The sequence below is a fragment of the Triturus cristatus genome, chromosome 3_2 (genome assembly GCF_964204655.1).
Source record: "Triturus cristatus chromosome 3_2, aTriCri1.1, whole genome shotgun sequence".
Taxonomy (NCBI): Eukaryota; Metazoa; Chordata; class Amphibia; order Caudata; family Salamandridae; genus Triturus; species Triturus cristatus.
In genome coordinates, this window is record NC_140584.1 from 960,506,154 (window position 1) to 960,523,183 (window position 17,030).

Below are 17,030 nucleotides of genomic sequence, written 5' to 3' on the forward strand. Positions count from 1 at the left end.
GGTACCTCACTTGTGTGGGTCGGCTTAGTGCCCATGACAGGAAACAGCGCAAAACGTAACGTGGACACACCTCAATTTCGCAGTGAACAATGACCCTTTTTTGGCAAAGTGCCTAGCTGTAGTTTTTGAACCATAGCTCTGCCGGCACCTAGGGAAACCTAGCAATACTATACATTTTTTAAAACTAGGTACCCAGGGGAATCAAGGATGGGGTAACTTGACTGCCTCCCACCAGGTTCTGTTACCCAGAATCCCTTGCAAACCTAAACAATTGCCAAAAAAAACCACATTTTCCCCACATTTCTCTGGTGGAAAGTTCTGGAATCTGCGTGGATCCACAAATTTCCCCCCACCCCGCGTTCCCCAAAGTCTCCTGAGAAAAATGGTACCTCACTTGTGTGGGTCGGCCTAGTGCCATCGACAGGAAACGGCACAAAACGCAACGTGGACACACCTCAATTTCGCTGTGAAAAATGACCCTTCTTTGGCAAAGTGCCTCGCTGTAGTTTTTGAACCATAGCTCTGCCGGCACCTAGGGAAACCTAGCAAACCTATACATTTTTTAAAACTAGACACCCAGGGGAATCCAGGATGGGGTGACTTGTCTGCCTCCCACCAGGTTGTGTTACCCAGAATCCCTTGCAAACCTAAAAAAGTTGCCAAAAAACCACATTTTCCCCACATTTCTCTGGTGGAAAGTTCTGGAATCTGCGTGGATCCACAAATTTCCACCCACCCTGCGTTCCCCAAAGTCTTCCGAGAAAAATGGTACCTCACTTGTGTGGGTCGGCTTCGTGCCCATGACCGGAAACAGCGCAAAACGTAACGTGGACACACCTCAATTTCGCAGTGAAAAATGACCCTTTTTTGGCAAAGTGCCTAGCTGTAGTTTTTGAACCATAGCTCTGCCGGCACCTAGGGAAACCTAGCAATCCTATACATTTTTTAAAACTAGAGACCCAGGGGGATCCAGAATGGGGTGACTTGTCTGCCTCCCACCAGGTTGTGTTACCCAGAATCCCTTGCAAACCTAAAAGAATTGCCAAAAAAACACATTTTCCCCTCATTTCTCTGGTGGAAAGTTCTGGAATCTGCGTGGATCCACACATTTCCACCCACCCCGTGTTCCCCAAAGTCTTCCGAGAAAAATGGTACCTCACTTGTGTGGGTCGGCCTAGTGCCCGCGACAGGAAACAGCACAAAACGCATCGTGGACACACCTCAATTTCGCAGTGAAAAATGAACATTTTTGGCAAACTGCCTAGCTGTAGTTTTTGAACCCTAGCTCTGCCGGCACCTAGGGAAACCTACCAAACCCACACATTTCTGAAAACTGGACACCCGGGGGATTCCAGGGAGGTATGGCTTGCGTGGATCCCCCAACGTTTCCTTACCCAGAATGCCCTGCAAACCTCTCATATAGCTGAAAAAATCACCTTTCCCCCACATTTCTGTGGTGGAAAATTCTGGAATCTGCGTGGATCCACAGATTTCCACCCACCCCGCGTTCCCCAAAGTCTTCCGAGAAAAATGGTACCTCACTTGTGTGGGTCGGCCTAGTGCCCGCGACAGGAAACGGCGCAAAACGTAACGTGGACACACCTCAATTTCGCAGCGAAAAATGACCCCTTTTTGGCAAAGTGCCTAGCTGTAGTTTCTGAACCACAGCTCTGCCGGCACCTAGGGAAACCTAGCAAACCTATACATTTTTGAAAACTAGACACCCAGGGGAATCCAGGATGGGGTGACTTGTCTGCCTCCCACCAGGTTGTGTTACCCAGAATCCCTTGCAAACCTAAAAAAGTTGCCATAAAAAACACATTTTCCCCACATTTCTCTGGTGGAAAGTTCTGGAATCTGCGTGGATCCACAAATTTCCACCCACCCTGCGTTCCCCAAAGTCTTCCGAGAAAAATGGTACCTCACTTGTGTGGGTCGGCCTAGTGCCCGCGACAGGAAACGGCATAAAACGCATCGTGGACACACCTCAATTTCGCAGTGAAAAATGCACCTTTTTTGGCAAACTGTCTAGCTGTAGTTTTTGTACCCTAGCTCTGCCGGCACCTAGGTAAACCTACCAAACCCACACATTTCTGAAAACTGGACACCCGGGGGATTCCAGGGAGGTATGGCTTGCGTGGCTCCCCCAACGTTTCCTTACCCAGAATGCCCTGCAAACCTCAAATATAGCTGAAAAAATCACCTTTTCCCCCACATTTCTGTGGTGGAAAATTCTGGAATCTGCGTGGATCCACAAATTTCCACCCACCCCGCATTCCCCAAAGTCTTCCGAGAAAAATGATACCTCACTTGTGTGGGTCGGCCTAGTGCCCGCGACAGGAAACGGCGCAAAACGTAACGTGGACACACCTCAGTTTCGCAGCGAAAAATGACCCTTGTTTGGCAAAGTGCCTAGCTGTAGTTTTTTTAACCATAGCTCTGCCGGCACCTAGGGAAACCTAGCAATCCTACACATTTTTTAAATCTAGACACCCAGGGGAATCCAGGATGGGGTAACTTGACTGCCTCCCACCAGGTTCTGTTACCCAGAATCCCTTGCAAACCTAAAAAATTGCCAAAAAAAATAAATTTTCCCCACATTTCTCTGGTGGAAAGTTCTGGAATCTGCGTGGATCCACAAATTTTCACCCACCCCGCGTTCCCCAAAGTATTCGGAGAAAAATGGTACCTCACTTGTATGGGTCGGCCTAGTGCCAGCGACCGGAAACGGCACAGAACGCAACGTGGACACACCTCAATTTCGCTGTGAAAAATGACCCTTTTTTGGGAAAGTGCCTAGCTGTAGTTTTTGAACCATAGCTCTGTCGGCACCTAGGGAAACCTAGCAAACCTATACATTTTTGAAAACTAGACACCCTGGGGATTCCAGGATGGGGTGACTTGTCTGCCTCCCACCAGGTTGTGTTACCCAGAATCCCATGCAAACCTAAAAAAATTTGCCAAAAAAACACATTTTCCCCTCATTTCTCTGGTGGAAAGTTCTGGAATCTGCGTGGATCCACAAATTTCCACCCACCCTGCGTTCCCCAAAGTCTTCCGAGAAAAATGTTACCTCACTTGTGTGGGTCGGCCTAGTGCCCGCGACAGGAAACGGCGCAAAACGCAATGTGGACACACCTCAATTTCGCTTTGAAAAATGACCCTTTTTTGGCAAAGTGACTAGCTGTAGTTTTTTAACCATAGCCCTGCCGGCACCTAGGGAAATGTTAGAAATGGCGATTTCTGGTTGGCTAGGGCTTGCGCCAAAGCCAGGCAGAAACCACCACTCTAGTCAGGGCAAGGAAGGTACACGCCAAAGATAACCCCTGCTCACCCCCTTGGTAGCTTGGCACGAGCAGTCAGGCTTATCTCTGAGGCAATGTGTAAAGCGTTTGCGCGCGCACCCAGCAACAACACCCAAGGCCCACCACAAAGGAAACTCCACACAAGGTATTATATAAAAATAACCTTTGTATTATATCAAAACACATTAGATAAAAACACACACTCTACAATGTGCCAACAGGCACGGGCAGAATTTACAAGGGATTATATGTACAGGGGACAGGGCCACATGGACCACTGTCAGGAATTAGCACTTTTTAGAAATAGGAATAATACTTTAGACCATAGCACTTACAATCACTGTAGCACTAAAATAGAACATGTAGCACCCAACCAGTAACTACTGGCGCAATAATGACCTCAGCGTCATCACACTAGCATCAGGTAAGTACCACCTACGCAACCCTAACCACCTTAGGAAAATATTGCGCAGGGAATCAGGACCTCACTAGCACCACCTGTGTTAGGGAGAAAACAACCACCTAAGTATCACAATACCTGTAGGGGTCTACGCATATAAACACATGAGGCATAACATTCAGAGGTGTAGGGAAGGGAAACACATGATGCATAAAATACATTCAGCGGTGTAAAGCAAAGCACATGACGCATAAAAAAAAACACATTCAGAGGTGCAGGTAGGAACAACAGCGCAAAACTCACATTAGCCACTACCTGTGGCAGTCCCTAGGCCAACTGGCCTTGTCGGGGCTTGGACGCCCTGCGTCCCATAGGGTCAGGGGCCTAAACGGAGCAGCTGCCCACAAAGTGCTGGGCAGCTGTAGGACAATGCTGGGGCCAACGCTGGAGCCTGGCAGGCTCTGTCCACAGACTGTCCCCTGAGCCCCTCTGGGCTCTGAAATCCAAACAATGAGCCTTTTTGGAGCCTTCTAGGCTCTTTCAACCATGTGCCCCTCCGTTGGAGCCTCGGGGCTCTAATCAACAATAAAAGCCATCCTAGAGCCTCTGTGGCTCTGTAAACTAATGTGGGGCAAGGTGGGAGTGGCCCGCTGCTATCTGGGGCCACTCAAACACTGCTGAAGTGCCCGTGTAACGTTGGAGCCCTTTAGGCTCGAGAAATAATGGCCCCGACGTTGGAGTCCCACTCGGGGGACTCGTGAGCCTCGCAGGCTCTGAACAACAATGGGCCCCTTCGTTGGAGCGCCACTCGCGCTCGAGAAAATAATGATGGCCCCTTCGTTGGAGCCTCTCGGGGGCTCAAGGTCACGGCGGCACGTGGGAGCCTTGTGGGCTCCACACATCAGAGAAATGCCCCCGATTGTTTAGAGCGTCCACGCGCTCTGAGCAAATGTCCCCCTACGTCGGAGCGCCACTCGCGCTCGGAGACCACCCTGCGGTCCCGTTGGAGCAGCCTCTGTGCAGCAGGGCCGCTCTACTTCCGCCTCTCCCCACCCGGACTCCCTTTTTCACTCACCGGCTGGGGGGAGAGGTGGCGAAGGCAGCACTCGGTCTGCGGGGCTCGTTCCTCGCAGACTTCTGACTTCAGTGCAGGAACGCGGGGTAGGCTCCCGCCCGCTTCCTGCTTCGTGTAACGGAGCGCGGGGTAGGCTCCCGTCTGCTTCGGTGTTGAGGACCCGCCCACGTCCCGGTCAGCGCTGCCTGACTTCCTGTGAGCCCGGCCACGGCGGTGATTCCACGGCAGTAAGAGGGGTAGGCTCCCTCGGGATAAGGACTATACGGCGGGGTGGGCACCCGCCGTTGAATTTATGACAAATAAGCGGGGTGGGCACCCGCCAATGACCACGGCAATGCCCCTGGCAGGGTGGGCACCTGCCAGTGGACGTCGGAATCGGCAAAGACAGGGCAAACGCCAGGTGGGCACCGGCTTCCAAAAATAAAGCGCTCCTGAGCGCTAAAGGCAAATCCAAGCGCTTTGGGGGAAAGAAAAGCGCTTCCAGGCGCTTAGGGGTGCCAGCCAACACCTAAGTCCAGCAAAGTTCCTCCCTGCATGCAGCAGGGCAGGGGTGGGGGGCAAGGCTGGACCCAGAGCCAGCTCACTGGGCCTCCAGGCAGGGAGGTAGTCCAAGTGGCGGTCCTCTGGTCCAGCGGCAGCAGCAGCAGCCCCCCTCAGGTAAGATCCTGGCAGAGAACAGTTTCTGTGGGGACACAGCCCCATTTTTATACAGTAAAACCCTTTGTTCTTGGTTCAGGGTGAGGGGGAAAACCAGTCGCAGCCGGTTGGGGAGCACCCTTGATGTGCTCAGCCCCTCACTCAATTCACTGGCAGGGCTAGGGTCGTCAGTCGCACCACAGGGGGCGGAGCCAGCATTGTGTGGGGAAAGTCCTGCCCTATTTAGGTCTAAGGTGCACTCCTCCCCAGCCATCAGCATGCTAATCTCACACTCACCACTGGGGCAGACCCAACCAGACTCCTGGAGCCAGGCTCACCAGCCAGCTCCAGCCAATCACACGCCAGACACACTGCACACAGAAGTGCCCACTTCTAGAAGTGGCACTTCCACACTAGGTACATGCACGCCGCACACATCATCGCGCAGCATTCACTCACACGAGTCCGCACATACCAAACTCGAACCTGCACACCCCACGCATCAGGAACTACTAGGGACACATACATTCCCCATGCATTCCTATGGGAGGGCAGGCCTATCTCACCACATGCACTCAGAGTGTGCACGCACTTTACCCTGGGACACAGGGAAAGTGCGCAGAAACCAAAAATCACCACACCAAGTCACCAATAAAAAGCAAAAAGTTCAGGGGTGAACCTACCAGAAGGGCCAAGTCCAACACAACCCCCTTCCAGCCAAAACGCAGGGCAGACCAATCACCACCGTGATGGACTTCCCTGCTTGGGGCGATAGAACACGGACGCGGGCCCGCAACTGCAGGGACACCCTCCGGTTCTACGCCACGGTGAACCCATGGAATTCTTTCTAACACCGCTGTCTGGACCAACTGGGCTACCCCACTGGTACTCCCAAGCTGTCCGCGGCCAAGACCAGGCCCTAGGCCACCCAGGTGCCACCGGTCCTTGCCTAATCACAGAGTGGGGGGTAGTAACCCCTGGCACATAGCGGCCATTCTCCACTCTTCCTGTCTGCAAGACAGGACTAGACTGACACTGGTTCTCCAGCCTAGGGCCTACACCCTCAGGCGGACCAGGAGTCTCAGGGAAGGCTCTCCTCCCCCTACCTCTTCTCCTAGGGTTCCTCCTCCTCTGGCGAGGGGTACACCTAGAACGCCATTCCAACCCAGGGTTTAACCCCTCAGGTTGTACCGGGGCAGAGGTGGGCTCTCCCACCCTCTGCACCCCCTTCCAGAACCCTGCTCCCTACCAACTGGGGCGGTACCTCTGGAAGAAGAACCGGTCGGGACGCTGATTACAGACGTCCCACCCTTCAGGTCAGGCTGATCCCGAACCTGGCCTTCCAACCTCCGGCCTAGAACCTTTGGTGGAATAATCGCCTGGCACTCCAGGACTTTTGGGGATTTACATTCCATCCCCCTGAGGCTAACATACGACACATAAGTCGGGTGACTGTCTGTCTGGCGCAGATCTCCCGTCCCCTGTCCACCTGACAGTGCGCAGAGATCCCCCAGAACAGAAGTGGTGTCCCCATGGTCACTACACGGGATCCTAGCCCAACTGGGTAGTCCCTGACCCACTGGCTCTTCCACTGGGAAACTCATCCCCCAATCACTCCTCACGCTGGACTCCTGCACCCTCCCTACCGGAGCGGTACTGCCAGACTCTAGAACCACAGGAGCCCTGTTTACAGGCGCTCCAGGTCCTCTACTCACTAGGAGATCTTCCTCAAATGGGCTAACAGGACAGCCTAGGTCCCCAACTTGGTGTTCCCTCATGAAACCATCCAAGTCCTGAGGCAGGGTTTCGTACGACTGGGGACCCTCGGTCACACACTTACTCCCGCTCCACTGAGCCAGGCCGTAAGCCCCTACACCCTCCTCGCTATCCTGGGACCTAGCTGGGCTACACTGAGCCTCTTCCACCACGCTGGGCTGGAAGATACCTGAACCACTACTTTTGGATTCACTCCCTAATGACTCTAGAGAACCTCTAGCACTTTCCCAGCGCTCTGCTTCATCCGCAAGCTCAAATGGCGCAGACAATCCACACCCCAACAGGTGTTGGCGCAACCCCGGCACACAACAACTGAGCAGGTGTTCTTTGAGAACCAGATCAAACAGTTTATCAAAATCTGGAACTTTTATCCAATCCAACAGTGCATCCTCACATTCACCTACAAACTCCTCCCAAGACTGGTGAGACAGTTTCCTACTGCCCCTGAATTTCAACCTTAACTCCTCCTCTTGGGAAACAGGTACCAGACTGGGGGAACTGGGACTGGGATTTCCTACACTGAAATCTATATAACTACCACCACTGGACTCAACCCTCCCTGGGGAATCCAGAAAATTTACACTGCGCGCAGGGGATAGTCTACCCTCCAGAGCTACTTTGCCTCTGGTGGAGGCCCTCTCCGCCTCCTCTATTCTTTCCTGCGCCAAGACCCTCTCAGTCTCCAGCTTGGCATGCTCTAGCCTGAGCTTCTCCATGGCCAGCTGATGCTCCCTTTCTTCCCTCCTATCCACCCACTCCTCTGGGGACAGGGAAAGGGATGGGGTGCTGCTCCTGACACTGGACACAGCAAGAGAATCCCTATCTATGGGGTCTCCACTATCTACTGGCGTCCCTGTCAGGTTACTCTCTTCCTCCTCTTCTGAATCTTCAGGGCTCCCCACAGACCCACCACCCTCCTGGTGTGAGGCCCGGGCCCTTATCCTACTGCGCTCAAGACCCCATTGACCCTTTTGCCATAGGATCAGGCTGCTCCTAAGTTCGGACTGAGTGTCTGACTCATCCACCCCTATGTCTCTCTCTTCACAGAACCTTACCAACTCCAACATACTGTACCCAAACAGATCACAGAAATCAAAAGCTGGCTCCATTTTGGCGGACGTTCTTGAGAAAAGATTACACAGGGAACCTAGGGGTCTGAGCTTAACAGGAACACACAATTCAAAAAAAGGATTCAGCAAGCTCTCTAACCCAGAGAACTCACCCTCACTTGCCTAGTGCCACACACCATCCATCCACACACAACCCTCCCCTCGGACTGGTAAGGCAGTTTCTACCACCCCTGATTCCTCAACCTGACCACAAGTGACACAGGTACCAACTCTGGGCGCAGGGCGGGGGACAAATGTACAGGACACTATTACGCTGCCACCACTGGATCCCACCCTCTGGTGAATCCAGAAAACACAATGCACTTGGGGGGGGGATGATCTACCCTCCCGAGCTAGGGACACCTAACTCACAGTGCACAAGAAACACATTTCCAAAGAAATGACACTTAAAAACAAACTTAAAACAATAATCCCTATACCATGTGATTTATCTAAATGCAGAGTTTTGTGGTGCAGCCAGTCGCCGCTACGGTACAGAGCAAAAGCAAGTCCAAATCCCACTGCTGATCACCAATGTTAGAAATGGAGATTTCTGGTTGGCTAGGGCTTGCGCCAAAGCCAGGCAGAAACCACCACTCTAGTCAGGGCAAGGAAGGTACACGCCAAAGATAACCCCTGCTCACCCCCTTGGTAGCTTGGCACGAGCAGTCAGGCTTATTTCTGAGGCAATGTGTAAAGCGTTTGCGCGCCCACCCAGCAACAACACCCAAGGCCCACCACAAAGGAAACTCCACACAAGGTATTATATAAAAATAACCTTTGTATTATATCAAAACACATTAGATAAAAACACACACTCTACAATGTGCCAACAGGCACGGGCAGAATTTACAAGGGATTATATGTACAGGGGACAGGGCCACATGGACCACTGTCAGGAATTAGCACTTTTTAGAAATAGGAATAATACTTTAGACCATAGCACTTACAATCACTGTAGCACTAAAATAGAACATGTAGCACCCAACCAGTAACTACTGGCGCAATAATGACCTCAGCGTCATCACACTAGCATCAGGTAAGTACCACCTACGCAACCCTAACCACCTTAGGAAAATATTGCGCAGGGAATCAGGACCTCACTAGCACCACCTGTGTTAGGGAGAAAACAACCACCTAAGTATCACAATACCTGTAGGGGTCTACGCATATAAACACATGAGGCATAACATTCAGAGGTGTAGGGAAGGGAAACACATGATGCATAAAATACATTCAGCGGTGTAAAGCAAAGCACATGACGCATAAAAAAAACACATTCAGAGGTGCAGGTAGGAACAACAGCGCAAAACTCACATTAGCCACTACCTGTGGCAGTCCCTAGGCCAACTGGCCTTGTCGGGGCTTGGACGCCCTGCGTCCCGTAGGGTCAGGGGCCTAAACGGAGCAGCTGCCCACAAAGTGCTGGGCAGCTGTAGGACAATGCTGGGGCCAACGCTGGAGCCTGGCAGGCTCTGTCCATAGACTGTCCCCTGAGCCCCTCTGGGCTCTGAAATCCAAACAATGAGCCTTTTTGGAGCCTTCTAGGCTCTTTCAACCATGTGCCCCTCCGTTGGAGCCTCGGGGCTCTAATCATCAATAAAAGCCATCCTAGAGCCTCTGTGGCTCTGTAAACTAATGTGGGGCAAGGTGGGAGTGGCCCGCTGCTATCTGGGGCCACTCAAACACTGCTGAAGTGCCCGTGTAACGTTGGAGCCCTTTAGGCTCGAGAAATAATGGCCCCGACGTTGGAGTCCCACTCGGGGGACTCGTGAGCCTCGCAGGCTCTGAACAACAATGGGCCCCTTCGTTGGAGCGCCACTCGCGCTCGAGAAAATAATGATGGCCCCTTCGTTGGAGCCTCTCGGGGGCTCAAGGTCACGGCGGCACGTGGGAGCCTCGTGGGCTCCACACATCAGAGAAATGCCCCCGATTGTTTAGAGCGTCCACGCGCTCTGAGCAAATGTCCCCCTACGTCGGAGTGCCACTCGCGCTCGGAGACCACCCTGCGGTCCCGTTGGAGCAGCCTCTGTGCAGCAGGGCCGCTCTACTTCCGCCTCTCCCCACCCGGACTCCCTTTTTCACTCACCGGCTGGGGGGAGAGGTGGCGAAGGCAGCACTCGGTCTGCGGGGCTCGTTCCTCGCAGACTTCTGACTTCAGTGCAGGAGCGCGGGGTAGGCTCCCGCCCGCTTCCTGCTTCGTGTAATGGAGCGCGGGGTAGGCTCCCGTCTGCTTCCGTGTTGAGGACCCGCCCACGTCCCGGTCAGCGCTGCCTGACTTCCTGGGAGCCCGGCCACGCCGGTGATTCCACGGCAGTAAGAGGGGTAGGCTCCCTCGGGACCTCGGGATAAGGACTAAACGGCGGGGTGGGCACCCGCCGTGAATTTATTACAAATAAGCGGGGTGGGCACCCGCCAATGACCACGGCAATGCCCCTGGCAGGGTGGGCACCTGCCAGTGGACGTCGGAATCGGCAAAGACAGGGCAAACGCCGGGTGGGCACCGGCTTCCAAAAATATAGCGCTCCTGAGCGCTAAAGGCAAATCCAAGCGCTTTGGGGGAAAGAAAAGCGCTTCCAGGCGCTTAGGGGTGCCAGCCAACACCTAAGTCCAGCAAAGTTCCTCCCTGCATGCAGCAGGGCAGGGGTGGGGGGCAAGGCTGGACCCAGAGCCAGCTCACTGGGCCTCCAGGCAGGGAGGTAGTCCAAGTGGCGGTCCTCTGGTCCAGCGGCAGCAGCAGCAGCACCCCTCAGGTAAGATCCTGGCAGAGAACAGTTTCTGTGGGGACACAGCCCCATTTTTATACAGTAAAACCCTTTGTTCTTGGTTCAGGGTGAGGGGGAAAACCAGTCGCAGCCGGTTGGGGAGCACCCTTGATGTGCTCAGCCCCTCACTCTATTCACTGGCAGGGCTAGGGTCGTCAGTCGCACCACAGGGGGCGGAGCCAGCATTGTGTGGGGAAAGTCCTGCCCTATTCAGGTCTAAGGTGCACTCCTCCTCAGCCATCAGCATGCTAATCTCACACTCACCACTGGGGCAGACCCAACCAGACTCCTGGAGCCAGGCTCACCAGCCAGCTCCAGCCAATCACACGCCAGACACACTGCACACAGAAGTGCCCACTTCTAGAAGTGGCACTTCCACACTAGGTACATGCACGCCGCACACATCATCGCGCAGCATTCACTCACACGAGTCCGCACATACCAAACTCGGGCCTGCACACCCCACGCATCAGGAACTACTAGGGACACATACATTCCCCATGCATTCCTATGGGAGGGCAGGCCTATCTCACCACATGCACTCAGAGTGTGCACGCACTTTACCCTGGGACACAGGGAAAGTGCGCAGAAACCAAAAATCACCACACCAAGTCACCAATAAAAAGCAAAAAGTTCAGGGGTGAACCTGCCAGAAGGGCCAAGTCCAACAGGAAACCTAGCAAACCTATACATTTTTGAAAACTAGACACCCAGGGGAATCCAGGATGGGGTGACTTGACTGCCTCCCTCCAGGTTCTGTTACCCAGAATCCCTTGCAAACCTAAAAAAATTTCCAAAAAAAACACATTTTCCACACATTTCTCTGGTGGAAAGTTCTAGAATCTGCGTGGATCCACAAATTTCCACCCACCCTGCGTCCCCCAAAGTCTTCCGAGACAAATGGTACCTCACTTGTGTGGGTCGGCCTAGTGCCCATGACAGGAAACGGCGCAAAACGTAACGTGGACACACCTCAATTTCGCAGTGAAAAATGACCCTTTTTTGGCAAAGTGCCTAGCTGTAGTTTTTTAACCATAGCTCTGCCGGCACCTAGGGAAACCTAGCAAACCTATACATTTTTGAAAACTAGACACCCAGGGAAATCCAGGATGGGGTGACTTGACTGCCTCCCTCCAGGTTCTGTAACCTAGAATCCCTTGCAAACCTAAAAAATTGCCAAACAAAACACATTTTCCCCACATTTCTGTGGTGGAAAGTTCTGGAATCTGCGTGGATCCACAAATGTCCACCCACCCCGTGTTCCCCAAAGTCTTCCGAAAAAAATGGTACCTCACTTGTGTGGGTCGGCCTAGTGCCCGCGACAGGAAACGGCACAAAACGCATCGTGGACACACCTCAATTTCGCAGTGAAAAATGAACCTTTTTTGGCAAACTGCCTAGCTGTAGTTTTTGAACCCTAGCTCTGCCGGCACCTAGGGAAACCTAGCAATCCTACACATTTTTTAAATCTAGACACCCAGGGGAATCCAGGATGGGGTAACTTGACTGCCTCCCACCAGGTTCTGTTACCCAGAATCCCTTGCAAACCTAAAAAATTGCCCAAAAAAATAAATTTTCCCCACATTTCTGTGGTGGAAAGTTCTGGAATCTGCGTGGATCCACAAATTTTCACCCACCCCGCGTTCCCCAAAGTATTCGGAGAAAAATGGTACCTCACTTGTATGGGTCGGCCTAGTGCCAGCGACCGGAAACGGCACAGAACGCAACGTGGACACACCTCAATTTCGCTGTGAAAAATGACCCTTTTTTGGGAAAGTGCCTAGCTGTAGTTTTTGAACCATAGCTCTGTCGGCACCTAGGGAAACCTAGCAAACCTATACATTTTTGAAAACTAGACACCCTGGGGATTCCAGGATGGGGTGACTTGTCTGCCTCCCACCAGGTTGTGTTACCCAGAATCCCATGCAAACCTAAAAAAATTTGCCAAAAAAACACATTTTCCACTCATTTCTCTGGTGGAAAGTTCTGGAATCTGCGTGGATCCACAAATTTCCACCCACCCTGCGTTCCCCAAAGTCTTCCGAGAAAAATGTTACCTCACTTGTGTGGGTCGGCCTAGTGCCCGCGACAGGAAACGGCGCAAAACGCAATGTGGACACACCTCAATTTCGCTTTGAAAAATGACCCTTTTTTGGCAAAGTGACTAGCTGTAGTTTTTTAACCATAGCCCTGCCGGCACCTAGGGAAATGTTAGAAATGGCGATTTCTGGTTGGCTAGGGCTTGCGCCAAAGCCAGGCAGAAACCACCACTCTAGTCAGGGCAAGGAAGGTACACGCCAAAGATAACCCCTGCTCACCCCCTTGGTAGCTTGGCACGAGCAGTCAGGCTTATCTCTGAGGCAATGTGTAAAGCGTTTGCGCGCGCACCCAGCAACAACACCCAAGGCCCACCACAAAGGAAACTCCACACAAGGTATTATATAAAAATAACCTTTGTATTATATCAAAACACATTAGATAAAAACACACACTCTACAATGTGCCAACAGGCACGGGCAGAATTTACAAGGGATTATATGTACAGGGGACAGGGCCACATGGACCACTGTCAGGAATTAGCACTTTTTAGAAATAGGAATAATACTTTAGACCATAGCACTTACAATCACTGTAGCACTAAAATAGAACATGTAGCACCCAACCAGTAACTACTGGCGCAATAATGACCTCAGCGTCATCACACTAGCATCAGGTAAGTACCACCTACGCAACCCTAACCACCTTAGGAAAATATTGCGCAGGGAATCAGGACCTCACTAGCACCACCTGTGTTAGGGAGAAAACAACCACCTAAGTATCACAATACCTGTAGGGGTCTACGCATATAAACACATGAGGCATAACATTCAGAGGTGTAGGGAAGGGAAACACATGATGCATAAAATACATTCAGCGGTGTAAAGCAAAGCACATGACGCATAAAACAAAACACATTCAGAGGTGCAGGTAGGAACAACAGCGCAAAACTCACATTAGCCACTACCTGTGGCAGTCCCTAGGCCAACTGGCCTTGTCGGGGCTTGGACGCCCTGCGTCCCATAGGGTCAGGGGCCTAAACGGAGCAGCTGCCCACAAAGTGCTGGGCAGCTGTAGGACAATGCTGGGGCCAACGCTGGAGCCTGGCAGGCTCTGTCCACAGACTGTCCCCTGAGCCCCTCTGGGCTCTGAAATCCAAACAATGAGCCTTTTTGGAGCCTTCTAGGCTCTTTCAACCATGTGCCCCTCCGTTGGAGCCTCGGGGCTCTAATCAACAATAAAAGCCATCCTAGAGCCTCTGTGGCTCTGTAAACTAATGTGGGGCAAGGTGGGAGTGGCCCGCTGCTATCTGGGGCCACTCAAACACTGCTGAAGTGCCCGTGTAACGTTGGAGCCCTTTAGGCTCGAGAAATAATGGCCCCGACGTTGGAGTCCCACTCGGGGGACTCGTGAGCCTCGCAGGCTCTGAACAACAATGGGCCCCTTCGTTGGAGCGCCACTCGCGCTCGAGAAAATAATGATGGCCCCTTCGTTGGAGCCTCTCGGGGGCTCAAGGTCACGGCGGCACGTGGGAGCCTTGTGGGCTCCACACATCAGAGAAATGCCCCCGATTGTTTAGAGCGTCCACGCGCTCTGAGCAAATGTCCCCCTACGTCGGAGGACCACCCTGCGGTCCCGTTGGAGCAGCCTCTGTGCAGCAGGGCCGCTCTACTTCCGCCTCTCCCCACCCGGACTCCCTTTTTCACTCACCGGCTGGGGGGAGAGGTGGCGAAGGCAGCACTCGGTCTGCGGGGCTCGTTCCTCGCAGACTTCTGACTTCAGTGCAGGAGCGCGGGGTAGGCTCCCGCCCGCTTCCTGCTTCGTGTAATGGAGCGCGGGGTAGGCTCCCGTCTGCTTCCGTGTTGAGGACCCGCCCACGTCCCGGTCAGCGCTGCCTGACTTCCTGGGAGCCCGGCCACGGCGGTGATTCCACGGCAGTAAGAGGGGTAGGCTCCCTCGGGACCTCGGGATAAGGACTATACGGCGGGGTGGGCACCCGCCGTGAATTTATGACAAATAAGCGGGGTGGGCACCCGCCAATGACCACGGCAATGCCCCTGGCAGGGTGGGCACCTGCCAGTGGACGTCGGAATCGGCAAAGACAGGGCAAACGCCGGGTGGGCACCGGCTTCCAAAAATAAAGCGCTCCTGAGCGCTAAAGGCAAATCCAAGTGCTTTGGGGGAAAGAAAAGCGCTTCCAGGCGCTTAGGGGTGCCAGCCAACACCTAAGTCCAGCAAAGTTCCTCCCTGCATGCAGCAGGGCAGGGGTGGGGGGCAAGGCTGGACCCAGAGCCAGCTCACTGGGCCTCCAGGCAGGGAGGTAGTCCAAGTGGCGGTCCTCTGGTCCAGCGGCAGCAGCAGCAGCACCCCTCAGGTAAGATCCTGGCAGAGAACAGTTTCTGTGGGGACACAGCCCCATTTTTATACAGTAAAACCCTTTGTTCTTGGTTCAGGGTGAGGGGGAAAACCAGTCGCAGCCGGTTGGGGAGCACCCTTGATGTGCTCAGCCCCTCACTCTATTCACTTGGCAGGGCTAGGGTCGTCAGTCGCACCACAGGGGGCGGAGCCAGCATTGTGTGGGGAAAGTCCTGCCCTATTCAGGTCTAAGGTGCACTCCTCCTCAGCCATCAGCATGCTAATCTCACACTCACCACTGGGGCAGACCCAACCAGACTCCTGGAGCCAGGCTCACCAGCCAGCTCCAGCCAATCACACGCCAGACACACTGCACACAGAAGTGCCCTCTTCTAGAAGTGGCACTTCCACACTAGGTACATGCACGCCGCACACATCATCGCGCAGCATTCACTCACACGAGTCCGCACATACCAAACTCGGGCCTGCACACCCCACGCATCAGGAACTACTAGGGACACATACATTCCCCATGCATTCCTATGGGAGGGCAGGCCTATCTCACCACATGCACTCAGAGTGTGCACGCACTTTACCCTGGGACACAGGGAAAGTGCGCAGAAACCAAAAATCACCACACCAAGTCACCAATAAAAAGCAAAAAGTTCAGGGGTGAACCTGCCAGAAGGGCCAAGTCCAACAGGAAACCTAGCAAACCTATACATTTTTGAAAACTAGACACCCAGGGGAATCCAGGATGGGGTGACTTGACTGCCTCCCTCCAGGTTCTGTTACCCAGAATCCCTTGCAAACCTAAAAAAAATTCCAAAAAAAACACATTTTCCACACATTTCTCTGGTGGAAAGTTCTAGAATCTGCGTGGATCCACAAATTTCCACCCACCCTGCGTCCCCCAAAGTCTTCCGAGACAAATGGTACCTCACTTGTGTGGGTCGGCCTAGTGCCCATGACAGGAAACGGCGCAAAACGTAACGTGGACACACCTCAATTTCGCAGTGAAAAATGACCCTTTTTTGGCAAAGTGCCTAGCTGTAGTTTTTTAACCATAGCTCTGCCGGCACCTAGGGAAACCTAGCAAACCTATACATTTTTGAAAACTGGACACCCGTGGGATTCCAGGGAGGTATGGCTTGCGTGGATCCCCCAACGTTTCCTTACCCAGAATGCCCTGCAAACCTCAAATATAGCTGAAAAAATCACCTTTTCCCCCACATTTCTGTGGTGGAAAATTCTGGAATCTGCATGGATCCACAAATTTCCACCCACCCCGCGTTCCCCAAAGTCTTCCGAGAAAAATGGTACCTCACTTGTGTGGGTCGGCCTAGTGCCCGCAACAGGAAACGGCGCAAAACGTAACATGGATACACCTCAATTTCGCAGTGAAAAATGACCCTTTTTTGGCAAAGTGCCTAGCTGTAGTTTCTGAACCACAGCCCTGCCGGCACCTAGGGAAACCTAGCAAACCTATACATTTTTGAAAACTAGACACCCAGGAGAATCCAGAATAGGGTGACCTGTCTGCCTCCCGCCAGGTTGTGTTACCCAGAATCC

General features: G+C 53.1%; 1 protein-coding gene across 1 annotated transcript in view; it reads left to right on the plus strand.

The window, feature by feature from the left end:
- The window catches only part of LOC146858893 (uncharacterized), a 212,728-nt gene that overhangs the window by 69,174 nt on the left and 126,524 nt on the right, over positions 1 to 17,030 (plus strand). The gene's annotated exons all lie outside the window — the stretch shown is intronic.